General features: G+C 37.4%; 1 long non-coding RNA gene across 7 annotated transcripts in view; it reads left to right on the top strand.

The window, feature by feature from the left end:
- The window catches only part of LOC129059531 (uncharacterized), a 62,336-nt gene that overhangs the window by 7,712 nt on the left and 39,426 nt on the right, over positions 1-15,198 (top strand). For all 7 annotated transcript variants that reach the window (XR_008525501.2, XR_008525503.1, XR_008525505.1 and 4 more), the window contains 2 exons: positions 695-842; positions 8,797-8,873. This is a non-coding gene — a long non-coding RNA (uncharacterized LOC129059531). The remainder of the gene's footprint in view (positions 1-694; positions 843-8,796; positions 8,874-15,198) is intronic.

A 15,198-nucleotide genomic window follows, 5' to 3' on the forward strand; every position in this document is an offset into this window, starting at 1 on the left:
ACATGATTTAGTGTATCAAATGTATGAACTGTTATTAGAAATGAGATAAAAATTATAATAGAAAGTACTGTATTTTCCTTTCTTAATAACAATATGCATGTAGCCTAAGTAATACACAAATGTCATAAATTTGAAATCCATAGTTATAGACAAGCATTAAAAATTGATGAACTCAAAGCTATTGAAATTAAAAAAATTAAAGAAAAATATATGGAGATGAAAGGCCCCAACTTCTTGTTGAATTTTCAGCTTGATACTTCGGAAAAAAATTAAAATAGCTTGATTAAACCTCAATAGATTCTTACAAGGTTATATAACTAAGTATTTTTTGTTTTGCTTTTTTTGTCTTGATAATAAAAGTGAACAAATTAGGTTCTTATTTTAAGAGTAAATTTCAAGTCTCAACTTAATAAATAATAAATGTTTGTTAAGTGGTGGAAAAGTAAAGATCAAAGAAGTGAAGTAACTTGCCCAAAGTCAGCTAGTTAAAAGGCAGAAAATTCCACATTTGAGCACAGCTCTATATGAAGTTATTTCTGTTTTTAATCCACTATATAAAACTGCTGACAAGGTTTACTTTTCTCAGCAAATAAGTCTGAAGAAATAGCAAAGTCTCCATTTCTCATTTATTGTTGCTCTGTTTCCACCTCCATATTTCTGTCCCACAAAGTCAGCCCTTCTTTTCTTTCTTTAGTGGGAATACATATTTTGAAACCGAAAAGAGATGATATGTGGGGATGCAAGGAGAACTTGTTGGAGTCTCTGTTGCAGACAATGCTTTATGTGGTCTCAAGCTTGACGTACAAAAAAAAAAGAAGGAAAGTGGAAGCACCCAAAAAAAGGTATGAAAACATCCAGAAGAAATTTTAAAATAATTTCTATGATAAATTCTTTTTGAAAACTATTTGCAAGACTATTAAGATAATATAAAGAGATACAAATAAAAATGAGGTATTAAATGGAACACTAAAAAGTATTTGATTCACCCAAAAAGTGGCAGAAGAGGAGGAAGAGAGAAATAAAAAGCAGATGGGACAAATAGAAACCAAACTTGTCAACAATTGTACTAAATGTAAGAGTACTAATTATTACAATTAAAAGACAGAGATTGTCAGACTGGATGAAAATGCAAGACCCAGTTATGTTTTTTATAGTAAGCACAATTTCTTTTTTTTTGGAATTTTTTTTTTATTATACTTTAAGTTTTAGGGTACATATGCACAACGTGCAGGTTAGTTACATATGTATACATGTGCCATGTTGGTGTGCTGCACCCATTAATTCATCATTTAACATTAGCTATATCTCCTAATACTATCCCTCCCCCCTCCCCCCACCCAACAGGCTCTGGTGGGTGATGTTCCCCTTCCTGTGTCCACATGTTCTCATGTTCAATTCGCACCTATGAGTGAGAACATGCGGTGTTTGGTTTTCTGTCCTTGCGATAGTTTGCTGAGAATGATGGTTTCCAGCTTCATCCATGTCCCTACAAAGGACATGAACTCATCCTTTTTTATGGCTGCATAGTATTCCATGGTGTATATGTACCACATTTTCTTAATCCAGTCTATCATTGTTGGACATTTGGGTTGGTTCCAAGTCTTTGCTATTGTGAATAGTGCCGCAATAAACATACGTGTGCATGTGTCTTCATAGCAGCATGATTTATAATCCTTTGGGTATATACCCAATCATGGGATTGCTGGGTCAAATGGTATTTCTAGTTCAAGATCCCTGAGGAATCACCACACTGACTTCCACAATGGTTGAACTAGTTTACAGTCCCACCAACAGTGTAAAAGTGTTCCTATTTCTCCACATCCTCTCCAGCACCTGTTGTTTCCTGACTTTTTAATGATCACCATTCTAACTGGTGTGAGATGGTATCTCATTGTGGTTTTGATTTGCATTTCTCTGATGGCCAGTGATGATGAGCATTTTCTCATGTGTCTTTTGGCTGCATAAATGTCTTCTTTTGAGAAGTGTCTGTTCATATCTTTTGCCCACTTTTTGATGGAGTTGTTTGTTTTTTTCTTGTAAATTTGTTTGAGTTCATTGTAGATTCTGGATATTAGCCCTTTGTCAGATGAATAGATTGCAAAAATTTTCTGCCATTCTGTAGGTTGCCTGTTCACTCTGATGGTAGTTTCGTTTGCTGTGCAGAAGCTCTTTAGTATAATTAGATAATTAGATCCCATTTGTCAATTCTGGCTTTTGTTGCCATTGCTTTTGGTGTTTTAGACATGAAGTCCTTGCCCATGCCTATGTCCTGAATGGTATTGGCTAGGTTTTCTTCTAGGGTTTTTGTGGTTTTAGGTCTAATATTTAAGTCTTTAATCCATCTTGAATTAATTTTTGTATAAGGTGTAAGGAGGGGATCCACTTTCAGCTTTCTACATATGGCTAGCCAGTTTTCCCAGCACCATTTATTAAACAGGGAATCCTTTCCCCATTTCCTGTTTTTGTCAGCTTTGTCAAAGATCAGATAGTTGTAGATATGCAGCATTATTTCTGAGGGCTCTGTTCTGTTCCATTGGTCTATATCTCTGTTTTGGTACCAGTACCATGCTGTTTTGGTTACTGTAGCCTTGTAGTATAGTTTGAAGTCGGGTAGCGTGATGCCTCCAGCTTTGTTCTTTTGGCTTAGGATTGACTTGGCAATGTGGGCTCTTTTTTGGTTCCATATGAACTTTAAAGTAGTTTTTTCCAATTCTGTGAAGAAAGTCATTGGTAGCTTGATGGGGATGGCATTGAATCTATAAATTACCTTGGGCAGTATGGCCATTTTCACAATATTGATTCTTCCTACCCATGAGCATGGAATGTTCTTCCATTTGTTGGTATCCTCTTTTATTTCATCAAGCAGTGGTTTCTAGTTCTGCTTGAAGAGGTCCTTCATATCCCTTGTAAGTTGGATTCCTAGGTATTTTATTCTCTTTGAAGCAATTGTGAATGGGAGTTCACTCATGATTTGGCTCTCTGTTTGTCTGTTCTTGGTGTATAGGAATACTTGTGATTTTTGCACATTGATTTTGTATCCTGAGGCTTTGCTGAAGTTGCCTATCAGCTTAAGGAGATTTTGGGCTGAGACAATGGGGTTTTCTAGATATACAATCATATCATCTGCAAACAGGGACCAAGTGACTTCCTCTTTTCCTAATTGAATACCCTTTATTTCCTTCTCCTGCCTGATTGCCCTGGCCAGAACTTCCAACACTATGTTGAATAGGAGTGGTGAGAGAGGTCATCCCTGTCTTGTGCCAGTTTTCAAAGGGAATGCTTCCAGTTTTGGCCCATTCAGTATGATATTGGCTGTGGGTTTGTCATAGATAGCTCTTATTATTTTGAGATATGTCCCATCAATACCTAATTTATTGAGAGTTTTTAGAATGAAGGGCTGTGGAATTTTGTCAAAGGCCTTTTCTGCATCTGTTGAGATAAACATGTGGTTTTTGTCATTGGTTCTGTTTATATGCTGGATTATGTTTATCAATTTGCATATGTTGAACCAGTCTTGCATCCCAGGGATGAAGCCCACTTGATCATGGTGGATAAGCTTTTTGATGTGCTGCTGGATTCAGTTTGCCAGTATTTTATTGAGGATTTTTGCATCGATGTTCATCAGGGATATTGCTCTGAAATTCTGTTTTTTTCTTGTATCTCTGCCAGGCTTTGGTATCAGGAGGTTGCTAGCCTCATAAAATGAGTTAGGGAGGATTCCCTGTTTTTCTATTGATTGGAATAGTTTCAGAAGGAATGGTACCAGCTCCTCCTTGTACCTCTGGTAGAATTCGGCTGTGAATCCATCTGGTCCTGGACTTTTTTGGTTGGTAGGCTATTGATTATTGCCTCAATTTCAGAGGCTGTTATTGGTCTATTCAGAGATTCAATTTCTTCCTGGTTTAGTCTTGGGAGGGTGTATGTGTCCAGAAACTTATCCATTTCTTCTAGATTTTCTAGTTTATTTGCGTAGAGGTATTTACAGTATTCTCGGATGGTAGTTTGTATTTCTGTGGGATTGGTGGTGATATCCCCTTTATCACTTTTTATTGTGTCTATTTGATTCTTCTATCTGTTCTTCTTTATTAGTCTTGCTAGCGGTCTATCAATTTTGTTGATCTTTTCAAAAAACCAGCTTCTGGATTCATTGATTTTTTGAAGGGTTTTTTGTGTCTCTATTTCCTTCAGTTCTGCTCTGATCTTAGTTATTTCTTGCCTTCTGCTAGCTTTTGAATGTGTTTGATCTTGCTTCTCTAGTTCTTTTAATTGTGATATTAGGGTGTCAATTTTAGATCTTTCCTGCTTTCTGTTGTGGGCATTTAGTGCTATAAATTTCCCTCTACACACTGCTTTGAATGCGTCCCAGAGATTCTGGTATGTTGTGTCTTTGTTCTCTTAGGTTTCAAAGAACATCTTTATTTCTGCCTTCATTTTGTTATGTACCCAGTAGTCATTCAGGAGCAGATTGCTAAGTTTCCATGTAGTTGAGCGGTTTTGAGTGGGTTTCTTATCCTGAGTTCTAGTTTGATTGCACTGTGGTCTGAGAGACAGTTTGTTATAATTTCTGTTCTTTTATATTTGCTGAGGAGTGCTTTACTTCCAACTATGTGGTCAGTTTTGGAACAGGTGTGGTGTGGTGCTGAAAGAATGTATATTCTGTTGATTTGGGGTGGAGAGTTCTGTAGATGTCTATTAGGTCCGCTTGGTGCAGAGCTGAGTTCAATTCCTGGATATCCTTGTTAACTTTCTGTCTCGTTGATCTGTCTAATGTTGACAGTGGGGTGTTAAAGTCTCCCATTATTATTGTGTGGGAGTCGAAGTCTCTTTCTAGGCCTCTAAGGACTTGCTTTATGAATCTGGGTGCTCCTGTATTGGGTGCATATATATTTAGGATAGTTAGCTCTTCTTGCAAATTGATCCCTTTACCATTATGTGATGGCCTTCTTTGTCTCTTTTGATCTTCGTTGATTTAAAGTCTGTTTTATCGGAGACTAGGATTGCAACCCTGCCTTTTTTTGTTTTCCATTTTCTTGGTAGATCTTCCTTCATCCCTTTATTTTGAGCCTATGTGTGTCTCTGCACATGAGATGGGTTTCCTGAATACAGCACACTGATGGGTCTTGAGTCTTTATCCAATTTGCCAGTCGGTGTCTTTTAATTGGAGCATTTAGCCCATTTACATTTAAGGTTAATATTGCTATGTGTGAATTTGATCCTGTCATTATGATGTTAGCTGGTTATTTTGCTCGTTAGTTGATGTAGCTTCTTCCTAGCCTTGATGGTCTTTACAATTTGGCATGTTTTTGCAGTGGCTGGTACTGGTTGTTCCTTTCCATGTTTAGTGCTTCCTTCAGGAGCTCTTTTAGGGCAGGCCTGGTGGTGACAAAATCTCTCAGCATTTGCTTGTCTGTAAAGTATTTTATTTCTCCTTCACTTATGAAGCTTAGTTTGGCTGGATATGAAATTCTGGGTTGAAAATTCTTTTCTTTAAGAATGTTGAATATTGGCCCCCACTCTCTTCTGGCTTTTAGAGTTTCTGCTGAGAGATCTGCTGTTAGTCTGATGGGCTTCCCTTTGTGGGTTACCCAACCTTTCTCTCTGGCTGCCCTTAACATTTTTTCATTCATTTCAACTTTGGTGAATCTGACCATTATGTGTCTTGGAGTTGCTCTTCTTGAGGAGTATCTTTGTGGCATTCTTTGTATTTCCTGAATTTGAATGTTGGCCTGCCTTGCTAGATTGGGGAAGTTCTCCTGGATAATATCCTGCAGAGTGTTTTCTAACTTGGTTCCATTCTCCCCGTCACTTTCAGGTACACCAATCAGACATAGATTTGGTCTTTTCATGTAGTCCCATATTTCTTGGAGGCTTTGTTCGTTTCTTTTTATTCTTTTTTCTCTAAACTTCTCTTCTCGCTTCATTTCATTCACTTGATCTTCCATCACTGATACCCTTTCTTCCACTTGATCGAATCGGCTACTGAGGCTTGTGCATTTGTCATGTAGTTCTCGTGCCATGGTTTTCAGCTCCATCAGGTTATTTAAGGACTTCTCTCCATTGGTTATTCTAGTTAGCCATTTGTCTAATTTTTTTTCAATGTTTTTAACTTCTTTGCCTGGCTTCGAGCTTCCTCATTTAGCTCGGAGTAGTTTGATTGTCTGAAGCCTTCTTCTCTCAACTCGTCAAAGTCATTCTCTGTCCACCTTTGTTCCATTGCTGGTGAGGAGCTGCGTTCCTTTGGAGGAGGAGAGGCACTCTGATTTTTAGAGTTTCTGGTTTTTCTGCTCTGTTTTTTCCCCATCTTTGTGGTTTTATCTACCTTTGGTCTTTGATGATGGTGATGTACGGATGGGGTTTTGGTGTGGATGTCCTTTCTGTTTGTTAGTTTTCCTTCTGATAGTCAGGACCGTCAGCTGCAGGTCTGTTGGAGTTTGCTGGAGGTCCACTCCAGACCCTGTTTGCCTGGATATCAGCAGCAGAGGCTGCAGAACAGCAGATATTGGTGAACAGCAAGTGTTGCTGCCTGATCATTCCTCTGGAAGTTTTGTTTCAGAGGAGTACCTGGCCGTGTGAGGTGTCAGTCTGCCGCTACTGGGGGGTGCCTCCCAGTTAGGCTACTCAGGGGTCAGGGACCCACTTGAGGAGTTAGTCTGTCCGTTCTCAGATCTCCAGCTGTGTGCTGGGAGAACCACTACTCTCTTCAAAGCTGTCAGACAGGGACATTTAAGTCTTTAGAGGATTCTGCTGCCTTTTGTTTGGCTATGCCCTGTCCCCAGAGGTAGAGTCTACAGAGGCAGGCAGGCCTCCTTGAGCTGTAGTGGGCTCCATGCAGTTCGAGCTTCCCAGCTGCTTTGTTTACCTACTCAAGCCTCGGCAATGGCGGGCACCCCTCCCCCAGCCTCACTGCCGCCTGGCAGTTTGATCTCAGACTGCTGTGCTAGCAATGAGCAAGGCTCCATGGGCGTAGGACCCTCTGAGCCAGGCGCAGGATATAATCTCCTGGTGTGCCGTTTGCTTAGACCATTGGAAAAGTACTGTATTAGGATGGGAGTGACCCAATTTTCCGGGTGCCATCTGTCACCCCTTTCTTTGACTAGGAAAGGGAATTCTCGGACCCTTTGTGCTTCCTGGGTGAGGCGATGCCTCGCCCTGCTTCGGCTCATGTTCAGTGCACTGCACTCACTGTCCTGCACCCACTTTCTGACACTCCCCAGTGAGATGAACCCGGTACCTCAGTTGGAAATGCAGAAATCACCTGTCTTCTGCATCACTCACACTGGAAGCTGTAGAATGGAGCTGTTCCTGTTTGGCCATCTTGGCTCCACCCCCCAATTTCAAAAAAAAGATATACATAGGTTGAAATTTTAAAAGGAAAAAAACTATTTACCCTCCCATGACTATGCATAATAAAGCTAATGTGGCCAGATAAATAAGAAGTAAGGACCCAGATGGGTATTTAAGATAAATGCTATCAGAGACAGAAAGACCTAACAAAAGGGCTAATTAATCAAACTAATGCAAAAATACTAAATGTGCTTGTATTTAATATTAAAACTTCCAAAATATAAGGCAAAAAAAAAGGTAAAACTAAAGGAAACCATAGACAAGTTCTCATTCATAGTTGGAAAATTTAATGTTTCTCTCCTATTAATAGAAAGAACCAGTGAACCAAAAAGAAAACAGTAAAGATATAGAATATCAGAACAATATTACTAATTAAATTGCTCTTACTTTTATGGAACACTGCATCCAAGAAGAACAGAGTGCACGTGAAACAGTCACCAAAATAGACCATGTAATGGGCCACAAAACAGGCCTCAATAAATTTAAAAGAGTTGAAATTATACAGAATATGTCCTCTGATTACAATGGTATTAAATTAGAAATCAATAAGAAACCTAGAAAATCTCCCAAATGTTTGAAATTTAAAATGCACTAATAAATAACGCATGGCTCAAAAATAAAGCACAAAAGAAATTAGAAAATATTTTGAACTCACTGAAAACAGAACATGTTAAAATTTTTATGATACAGAAAAACTACTTCTTGGAGGGAAATTTATAGCTTTAAATGTCTATGCTTTTTAAAAGAATAAAGATATAGGCCGGACGCAGTGGCTCACGTCTATAATCCCAGCACTTTGGGAGGCGGAGGCAGGTGGATCACGAGGTCAGGAATTCAAGACAAGCCTGACCAAAATGGTGAAACCCCATCTCTACTAAAAATACAAAAAATTAGCTGGGTGTGGTGGTGGGTGCCTATAATCCCAGCTACTCGGGAGGCTGAGGCAGGAGAATCGCTTGAACCTGGGAGGCAGAAGTGGCAGTGAGCGGAGACTGTGCCACTGCACTCCAGCCTGGGTGACAGAGCGAGACTCTGTCTCAAAAAAAAAAAAAAAGAATGAAGATATAAAATCAATTTCTTCTGATTTTAATTTAAGTAAGAAGGTTTGGTGTTTGGTGAGGGCCTGTTATCTGCTTCCAATATGGCACCTGGTTGCTGCATCCTGTGGAGGGGGCATACTTTGTCTCCTCACATAGCAAAAGGGACAGAAGGGCCAAAAAAAAGGGCATAGGTAGTTCCCTCAAGCCCTTTAATAAGAGTAATAATCCATTCATGAGGGCTCATGACTTAATCACTTCCCCCAGAGACTCCACCTCTTAATACTATTGCATTAGGGATTGAGTTTCAACATAAATTTTGAAGAGACACAAAACATTCAAACCATTGCAGCATGTAAGTAAAGCCTATAGATAATATTATATGTAACACTAAAGTAATAATTTTTTTCCTTAGATCAAAACAAGGCAAGGATCTCTGCTCTCGACCCATCTATTCAATATTGAACTAGAGGTCCTAGATGGTGCAATAAGGTAAGGAAAAAAAAAAACAGGCAGAAGGATTCAAAAGATAGATATAAACTGTCTTTATTTTCAGATGACATGGTTGTGTCTGACAAAAATTCTAAAGAATTTACAAGAATACTGCTAAAAGTAATAAACAAATTTAGTAATGTGGCACAACATAAAGTCACGATCCAAAAATAACTACATTTATTTACCTATATACTAGTAATTAACCATTTGAAAACGAAATTTTAAGCTGGGCACCAGTAGCTCATGCTTGTAATCCCAGCACTTTGGGAGGCCGAAGTGGGTGGGTCACTTGAGGTCAGGAGTTTGAGACCAGCCTGGCCAACATAATGAAACCCCATCTCTACTAAAAATCCAAAAATTAGCCAGGTATGGTGGCACATGCCTGTACTCCCAGCTACTAGGGAGGCTGAGGCAGGAGAAAGCTTTAAGCCAGGAGGCAGAGGTTACAAAGAACCAAGATCAAACCACTGTACTCCAGCCTGGGTGGAGTGAGATTCTCTCTCAAAATAAATAAATGAAATGTTAAATTTTACAATAGCATCAAAAGCATCAACTATTTAGAAATATACTTAGTAAATGATGTAAAAGATTTCTATACTAAAAACTATAAAACATCACTGACAGAAACTAGAGAAAACCTAAATAAATGAATAAATACTATGTTCATGAATCAGAAGACTCAATATTAATGTCAGTTCTCCCCAAACTTATCTTCACATTCAATGAAATAACAATTAAAATCTATAGAAGTTTTTTTAATTGGTGAGATAATTTTAAAATTTATCTGAAGAGGCGAAGGATGAAAATAGCTAAAATTCCCTTTAGTGGGAAAAAAAGAAGAAAAATGTAGAGCTTATGCTACCTGACTTTAAGACTTCTTATAAAGCAACTGTAATCAGCAGAAAAATAGCACTGAAAAAAGGAGATAAATGGAACTGAATAGACAGTACAGAAATAGAACCTTGGTTTTAATAAGAGCAGTATAGCTAATCAATGGTAAAGGAACCCCTCTTTAATAAATGGTACGGAACAACTGAATTTCCCTTTGGAATAAAATAATTTTGATACCTACTACACACCATACTCCAAATCAAAGATTGATAATAGACTCATATACAAACACTACAACAATAAAGCTATTAGAAGAAAATATAGGAGAAAAACTGAAAGCTTGGGTTAGGCACAGGTTTCTTGGCAAGTGCACAGAAATTACAAATCATAATAGAAAAAGAATTTATTTTTATAATTTATCAAAATTATATCTAAAACCTAAAAAGTTTTGCTCTTCACAAAACATCATTGAGAAATAAATATAAAGCCATGTCTGTGGGAGACAATATTCATAATACATAAAACTAACAAAGTATTTATAGCAGAATATACAAAGAACATCTGTATCACCTAACAAAAAGACAAACAACCCAATTTAAAAATTAAAACACTTAAACACTTCACAAAAAAAGATATGTAAATGTTATGTGGCCAATAATTTGTAGAAAAAGTGTTCATTATCATTTGTCATCAGAGAAATTCAAGTTAAAACCATAATGAGATACCACTGCATGCTCATTAGATTGGCTAAAATGAAAAAAAAAAAAAAGTGCCAAATGTTGAAAAGGACATGGAGCAACTGCAACTCTCATGCATTGCTAGTGAAGTATAAAATGCTACAACAACTTTAAAAAATCATTTGCCATTTTCTTAAAATGTTAAACATAAATTTACCTGATGATCCAGCACTCATATTTTCCTTCTAACTGTTCCACTCCTATTTACCCAAGAGAAATGAAAGCATATATGCACAAAATCACTTGTACATGAATGTTCACAGCAGCTTTATTAATAATAGCCAAAAACTGGAAACAACCCAGATGATCGTCACCAAGTAAATGTACAAGGCAAGGATCCCTGCTCTCAACCTGTCTATTCAATATTGAACTAGAGGTCCCAGATAGTGCAATAAGGTAAGAAAAAAAAACAGGCAGAAAGATTCAAAAGATAGATATAAACTGTCTTTATTTTCAGATGACACGGTTGTGTTTGACAAAAATTCTGAAGAATTTACAAGAATACTACTAAAAGGAATAAATTTAGTAATGTGGCAGAACATACAACAACTATGGTATACTCATATAATGGGGTACTTCTTGGCAATAAAATGGCATGAATTACTGACATGCATTAAAACATGGATAAGCCAGGTGCAATTGCTCATACCTGTAATCCCAGCATTTTGGGAGGCTGAGGCAGGTGGATTACTTGAGGCCAGGAGTTCGAGACCAGCCTGGCCAATATGGTGAAACCCTGTCTTTCCTAAAAATACAAAAATTACCCAGATGTAATTACAGGCACATGCCTGTAATCCCAGCTACTTGGGAGGCTGAAGCACGAGAATCACTTGAACCCAGGAGGTAGGTGGAGGTTGCAGTGAGCTGAGATCATGCCACTGCACTCAAAGCTGGGTAACAGAGCAAGAATTTATCTCAAAAAATAAAAAAGGAAACATTATGAAACTACTATGCTTAATGAAATAAGCAAACACAAAAAAAGTATATCTGTATGATTCCAGCTAGAGTATATGAATTCTAGAATAAGCAAAACTAATCTTTGGGGATATAAATCAGTTTTTGCTCCTGGGGAGATTGACTAGGAAAGGTGAAAGGAATTTTCCAAGATGGAAATGTTCTGTTTATTGATATGCATTCATCAAAGAAGATTAAATGATACATGTAACATCTGAGCATTTCACTTTATATTATCTTTATCTCAATTGAAAATGGGGAATTTTTCAGGAATAAATTAACCATGAACTCCAAGCCTTTTTCTGCTACCATTCTGATTTTTTTATATGCAGCACTATATTTTAGCCCATATTACCTGAGAAGAAAAAAAGACTATTTCCTTATTAGCATTGTATAATGCAGCTAATATTCAGATGTGTTTTCATACACGTCTAAATGCAACTATAACACTATGACTATTTTGCAGTAAACAGTTCCAAAAACTGAAGGTTTCAATTGAAAAATTTGTAGGTTTCAATTCAAATTTTCAATTGAAAAATTGAAAGCTATGCCTTTGTTAACTGACATGACTCTTTCCTGCAATCACAAAAAAGAAGGCTAATATAATGTGATAAATTGAAAACATTATACAACAAATTATACATAATTAAAACATATTTTAGTAATAATATTTTAAATCTCCTAATGTACACAATTCAATTCAATGCAATAATTCTTTGATTTCAAATAAGTTCATAGCCACATCCAGGCAAATTAATCAGGTGACATTTTATTGGCCTGATATCTTAATGGCTCTGGTTTAATACAACAGCAACAAACACTGCTGGAACGGTTCTTCAGGACCTATTAAAATCAGGAAAGAAAAATTCAGTTAATTGGCATGCCAGCATTAATTTGCCCAAAAGGCCTATTACTTCCTCAATTTTTATCTTAGTCTTGGCCTCATGTCTTTCTGTCCCAAGGTATTTTCAGAGCAAAGCTCCTACAGAATTAAAAAGCTAGAATTGTTTTGTTCTATATCAGGCAAGCTCAGGAATGCCATCAACTGGTTAGATGGCTAATGATCAGGTTGCACCCTTATCATAGCTTGGTCTATGAACAAGCAATCAATAGAAGCATGACCTGTATAGAATGCAATCCCATGTTTTGAGAAAAGTGGTAAGAAATGGTGTTAAAGGCAAATAAGTATCACCCTTTTATTCATTTTGCTCGTATCAGTTTCAGAAGGATACAAAGCCCCCAAAAGACAATTATTCTTACATTGTAACATCAATGTCTCAATGTATTTTAGTATCATAAGCATGTGTTAACTAAGATTCACTAAAAGTAAGAGATGATTTTTATAAGAGATATTGATAAGGTGCTATTCTCTGAATCCTATGTTCCAAGGGGCATTTGCTACAGAACATAAAAGATTCAAGAAATGAATTGCTATGCCCTGAATGTTGTGTCTCTCTCCAAAATTTATATGTTGAAACCTAATGATCAACGTAATGATCTTAAAAGGTGGGGCCTTTGGAGATGATTAGGTCGTGAAGACAAAGTCTTCATGAATGGTATTAGTGCCCTTATCTGAGAGGACTCAGGCTATTATCAAAAAGACCAAAGATAAAAAATGTTAGAAAGTTTATGGAAAAAGAAAACCCTTGTATACTGTTGGTGGAAATGTAAATTAGTACAGCCATTATGGAAAACATTAAGAAAGTTCCCCAAAAAAATTAAAAATAGAACTCCTATATTATCCAGCAATCCCACTTCTGGCTATGCATCCAAAGGAAATTAAACCAGGATATCAAAGAGGTATCTGCACTCTCACATTCACTGCAGCATTATTCAAAATCACCAAGATTTGGACTCAACCTAAATGTCCATGAATGGATAAATGGATAAAGAAAATGTGATAGATATATACACAATGGAATACTATTCAGCCTTTAAAAAGAAGGGAAACCTGTCATTTGTTATAATATAGATAGACCTGAATGACTTGTGCTAAGTGAAATAAGCCAGGCACAGAAAGACAAACACTGGGTGATCTCACTTTTGTGTGGAATCTAAAAAAGTCAAACTCATAAAAGCAGAGTAAAACAGTGGTTGCCAGGAGCTGGAGAAGGGGGTGTGGAATGAGGAAATGTTGATCGAAGGGCACAAAGTTTCAGTTAGGAGGAATTAAGTTCTGGAGATCTATTATACAGCACAGTGACTGTAGTTAATAATAATGTACACCTGAAAATTGCTAAGTGTAGATTTTAAATGTTCTCACAACAAAAAAATGATAAGCATGTGAGGTGATTCATATGTTAATAGCTTGGTTTAACCATTCCACAATGTATACATATATGAAAACACCACATTGTATACCATAAATACATATAATTTTTTAATTCTCAATTTAAAATAATTATTAAAAGTTATTTTAAAAAAGAGGCCTCAGAGGCTGGGCACAGTAGTTCACACCTGTAATCCCAGCACTTTGGGAGGCCGAGGCAGGCAGATCATGAGGTCAGGAGATTGAGACCATCCTGGCTAAGACGGTGAAACCCTGTCTCTATGAAAAAATACAGAAAATTAGCCAGGCATGGTGGCGGATGCCTGTAGTTCCAGCTACTTGGGAGGCTGAGGCAGGAGAATGGCGTGAACAGAAGTCAGAGCTTGCAGTGAGCTCAGATTGCGTCAATGCACTCCAGCCTGGGTGACAGAGTGAGACTCTGTCTCAAAAAAAAAAAAAAAAAGAGGCCTCAGAGAGCTGCCTTGCCCTTTCTGCCATGTGAGGACACAGCAAAAAGTCATCAGTCTGCAACCCAGAAGAGGGCCTTCACCAGAACCCACTCATGACGGCACCTTGATCTTGAACTTCCCAACCTCTAGAACTGGGAGAAATAATTTTTTGTTGTTTATAAGCCACCCAGACTATCGTATTTTGTAATAGCAGCCCAAATGGACTAAGACAAAATGTAATGTACTAGGCCCACTTTCCTTATTTATTACCAGTGGAGGTTTTTGTTCATTGAAAGCGTCATGCTTAAGAATATGCACAGAAAATAATTGTTTGATCCCTCTAATTAACATAATCGCAGTTGCTGTCATCCCAACTGCACCAGTGTCACTAGTTTGTCTCAAACTGGCTATGAGACCTCACATAGACCATACCCCTGCTTTAAGCATCTTGCTCCTAGGTTGTCCTAAATTGCACCATTTCTAGATATTGAACATCAAGCAAGTATTTAATTTGCATTAACTACCAAGCAGCTCATTTTATAAAAGGGCAAAAATTTTAAGTGCCCAGAATGAAGTTTTCAGAAAATAAAATTTTCATTCTGCATAATAGTTGGGCAATTTACTTATTTATGATAATCCAGGTTGCCTTAGAAATATTTTTTCTTCCCCAAGTACACACAAACCTTAGACAGTACACAGTGACCTAGACAGGCACAATCAAGGTCATGATGTTGCAAAAAGTAGAAACGTAGGATGCCAAGGCATTCACCTCACACACTCTCATTGATTCATTTATTCACCCAGCTGTCATTTATTGAACATTTGCAATGAGCTCAGCGTTTTTTGCTTTTTGTCCATGTGCCTCATGTTCAATTGCACATCCACAAAGGGAATTGCCTGTATGATTCACAGTAGCCTCTTTTCCTTCCTATATTTGCTTAAGAATTTTAATTCCTATAAGTGAAAAACTACCACCAGTTCCAAAGTCTTCTCTGTTTCAACTACGAAGTCCAGTGAAATTCAAGACAAATAGGAGGCTCATACTTTAGTTAAACATCTGAACATTCTGCAGATGAGCATGC

The sequence above is a fragment of the Pongo abelii genome, chromosome 4 (assembly GCF_028885655.2).
Source record: "Pongo abelii isolate AG06213 chromosome 4, NHGRI_mPonAbe1-v2.0_pri, whole genome shotgun sequence".
NCBI lineage: Eukaryota > Metazoa > Chordata > Mammalia > Primates > Hominidae > Pongo > Pongo abelii.